Source organism: Rhagoletis pomonella, unplaced genomic scaffold, assembly GCF_013731165.1.
Source record: "Rhagoletis pomonella isolate Grant_MI unplaced genomic scaffold, Rhpom_1.0 Rhpom_scaffold_00006, whole genome shotgun sequence".
NCBI classification, from domain to species: Eukaryota; Metazoa; Arthropoda; class Insecta; order Diptera; family Tephritidae; genus Rhagoletis; species Rhagoletis pomonella.
In genome coordinates, this window is record NW_023458560.1 from 30,366,226 (window position 1) to 30,370,936 (window position 4,711).

Sequence of the window (4,711 nt, forward strand, 5' to 3'; positions counted from 1 at the left end):
CTTCCTGGTGCTTGAGTTATATTTTTATATAAGAACAGCTATAGATTGGCGCTTACCTTGATATTGTCACACAAAGCGGACCTAGTTTTACGCCGACTCCCTAAGTCGATTGTATTTTTATGAGAAACTGTTTTTTCATGGCAGAATACACTCGGAGGTTTGCCATTGCCTACCGAGGGGCGACCTATTAGAAAATTTTTAATTTTTTTGAATTTTTTTTGATTTTGGGTTGAACCCAGGCCCTGCGGAATGGTAGCGCGCACTACTAACCACTACACCACAACCAAGTCATAATATATAGAAGCTTAGGGCACATACCCATAACTCTGTCAAATACTTCAGAGCAGCTAATGGCTTTGTGGTTAAATCAAAACTCAACCTACGGTTATGGTTATGGATATGGTGGACAGTGAAAAATTGCCATATAAAATATGTAAAAATTGCAAATGTTGCTACTGCCACGCCCACTAGCCATATAAAAACCAAATTTTCTTATAACAAGATAATATCTACCATATCTGCCTTCTAATGTAGCGGGCGTGAACGTTAACAAATCTAAGCACATAATTTTTTATACTTCTTCATTCCTAGACAAATTTACTTCGTATCAAATTCCTGTAAAATCGTACAGCGATTACTACTTTTTGCCGCAGGTTATATGGGAATCTTCATTGTAGAGGGTGTAGTCTATAGAAGATTAACAAGGGTGACGCAGGCGGACGCAGCTAAAATTTAATTTGTTAATAGATTAGCGTCTGTAGAGTAGTTTTGTATCAATAACTTTTGACCTCTCGGCGCCGCAAGATACTAAAAGGGACTATAGCAAGCCTTGTGTGCTATTGAACTTGACTTTATAGGCAGGTCCAGCAACTACCAATCATTCAACTACCGTTGTTAAGTCTCTTAAATTTGATTTGTACTCGAATTTTTAAGCAAAAATACAATTCATATAACACCGACTTCCTGCGTTCCTTGAATCCTATAAAATGGCAATTTTTGCAGAAAAAAATCCTTTAGTCGCCTTGGTTTCGAAACATATAGAATCTTGAACTTTCTTTCACCCTCAGCGTTATAGTATGGTACCAATAGTCGTTTACGGAACTGCCTTTACGTTTGATTAGGACAAATGATTACCATGGTTATGGCTATGGTAAAGCACAACTAATTGGGCCTTTACAGAGCAATTCTAGCTAAAATAATAAAAAAGTTTTTCGCAAGACAAATGAAAGCCAGTTGGTAAAATAATTCGAAAGACTTTTGTTATTGTAGCATAGAAGTCTTAGAAAAACAAGTAATTTTTAGCAAAAAAAAAACCGACTTCAACTCTCATATAAAAAAAAATATATATATATATATCATGATCCGCAGATCGGATCTTAACCAGATTAGTATGGGACCACCTCTACCTTTCCGAGGCAAAAAGAATTATCGAAATCGGTTGACGTGGTCCAAAGTTATGCGGTAACATATATAAAACAAAAAAAAAAAAAAAAAAAAAAAAATATTCCGACGAACTGATAACCTCCTCCTTTTTTGGAAGTCGGTTAAAAAGCCATCACACTCGTGGTGAAAAGCTTTTTCGTTAGCCGCAGTAACCGAGTGTGCAAAGCGCTAGTGTGCCATTCGAGAGATACGGGTTCGAGTCCTCGGGTAGCGGATTTTTTATTCTTTTTTTTTAATTTGTTATTTAATTTTCTTTAAGTAGATATTATATTTCAATGTCATAAAAAGAAAAATTCTCATACATATTTTTAATTTCATTTAATCTTTAGAAACTATTTTTTTAATTTTCTGTTTAGATTTTATTGTTTTAGGCAAAAAAATTTTTTTTTTTAATTTCATGTAATTACTAGTAAGTGTTTCTTTTTTTAATATGATTTTCCTTTAAATTTCAGATTTTATTGCTTTAAAAAGGAAAACATATTTTTTTTCATTAAATTCTTAGAAACATTTATTTTTTTTAGGGCTGAGTGATTAATTAATTATTCAAAATTTTAATTAGTCATAAAGTAAATAAGTCAATTATTCGATTAATTGAAATTATGATTACTCAAAATTTCAGTTACTCGAGTAATCAAAATTTTTGATTAACCAAAAACAAAAATATTTGAGTAATTTGCTTTATGATTAATCAACGTTATGAGTAAAATGAGTAATCAACATTTCAAAGTACTTTTTACACATAAAGTAGTTGAACTTCCTTGATACTTTGAAAATAACGTTTTTGTTTTCAAAAATTAAAATAGAATCTTTTGTTTTCATATACAGATTGTAAAAACGAAAATAAGCATTTTCCAAAGCAAACTCTTTTAACGAGCAAAATTTTTTGAATAATCATATTTCAAGTAACTCGATTAATCATCGTTTTGAGTAATCAAAATCTTGATTACTCGAGTAATTGATTAACCGAATAACTGATTAACCAACTTGCTCGAGCAATTGATTAACCGAATAACTGATTAACCAACTTGCTCGAGTAATCGAATAATCGCACAGCGCTAATTTTTTTAATTGACATTTTTTTCTTTTTTAGTTTAAATTTCTTTAAATTTTTAGCTTTTACTGTTTCGAAAAGAAAAATACTTGCTAATTTCATTACATATTTAGTTGCATACTTAATTTTTTTATTAAATTAATTTTTTTTTTTGTAATTTAATTTTCTTTGATTTTGTATTCTAGTAACTTTGGATTTTGTATTATAAAGAAAAGTTCTTTTTTTTTTAATTTCGTTTATGTAATTTTTAGGAATTCGTTTTCTTTTTTCATTACATTTTCTTCTTTTTTAATTTAATTTTTTTTAATTTTCTGATTTTATTGTTTTAACAAGAATATTTTTTTAAATTGGCTTTCTTCTATTTTTAAGATTTATTATTTTATGAAGAAAAAAATTTTAAATTTCTTCTGTTTATATCTGCTTTTAGTTTTTTAGATTTGTTTTTCTCTTTTTTAATTAATTTCTTTTTAATTTTTAGATTTTACTGTTGTATAAAGAAAAATATATACATTTTTCAATTTAATTAAATTTGTAGAAATCTTATAGCTAAAAGACAAACAGAATAACGCTGAGTCCTCCTCGTTAGCAGATCTTACAATTAGTCTTTCGAAAGGAAGGGAAGAGCTTTCGAGATAGTTGCCAGATTTGACAATTAACTTACGAAAGACTGTAGTAAGTTGAAGATAGAAGGACAGTTGCCAGAATTGCCTGTTAGTCCAAAGATATTACGATGCAGTAAAAGCCACATAGAAAGTCTACTTTGAGTTCATAGCCGTTTTGCAAATTGTCTATATAAAGCACAGGAGCTGCTTTATTGTTTCAAAATAATTCTTCAATTTTTGTCTCAGAAAATTTCATACATAGCTATATCTACTTCCTTGGAATACTTCGTCTCGGAGCCTAGAAAGTACTAATGTTGTACTGTCAAGGGGATTTTATGGTAATTCTACGTACTTACATATGTATTTCAAGTTAGTCGTCACCAAGATATGTACTACCATCTCCAGCTGGTTGATGGGTTACTTCAAATAAGCATCCGCTTACCAGCGGTATCACAGTTGGTTTTTTTCCCACCGTGGTTTTTTTATGCGATATCAGCCAGTCTAACGTAACCCAATAATCATATGCATAGGTTTGAGTATACAGATAAACCCCAAAAGATCAGACCGTTTCAGCATCTTCCAAGTCGAATTTGCAGCAATAAAGGAATCTATTGCCTCACTGAATTTTACTTTACTGAAAACAACGGAGGGCATACTACGGATATGTGTGAATTTGTATCAATGATCGATGCTGATTTCCACTGAAACGGCACTAATACGGAACTGATACGGGCACTGATCTCTTTCGAAGACCCTAAGGGTGAATGCTAATTTCAAAAGTCGGACTTCAACATTCAACATATGTAATTTTGATCCCCAAAAATCGTCAAAAATAAAGCAGGCGCATCTAACAACAAGCAAGATCTGCATCTCTCTAAAATTTTGTTGCGAACCTTTTGGTGGCCTTGACGATCGAGAAGCCAGAATTTACTCGGGTAGCTACCTCGTTGCAGCTTAGATTTGCAAACGCTTCTGTGCAATGAAGAACTTGCGTCAGGCAGCGCGACGGTAATTCGACGTCACGAGGCAGAAGTTACAATGGATGCCCAAGAAATTTCGCTTTACTCAATCTCTTATCATCCTTTAACAAGCAATTCCTTCTCCCAAACTCTTTGTTACGCTTCGAAAAAAGCGCCAACCCAGTATTTACTCATATTTACTTAAAGTATTTAGTGCATTTTAATTTCGTAAATATTTTAGTGCGCGGTATTTTGTGATGTACACTATATAAACCCAATTGAAGTACATTTTCTAACTTGGTGGCAACCCGTCTCAAAAATATTTTCACCAGTAAACTTTTTTAAACCTCTTTAGTTTGAAACCCATTTTGTAATATTTAAATTATCTTTTCAATTTAGTTGAATAAAACTTTCCATACAGGTGGCAACACTCTTTCTTAAACCTCTTTAGTTTGATACCCACTTTGTTATATTTAATTTATCTTATCAATTTAACCTCTTAAACCTCAAAAACCCTCTTAAACCTCTTTCTTCTGACAGCCATACTATAATATTGAGTTTATTTTATCAATTTACATACCCTGAAATTTTCAAACAGGTGGCAACTCTCTAAATTAATTTTCTCCCAACCGGCAATTACGAACAAACTCGCAGAA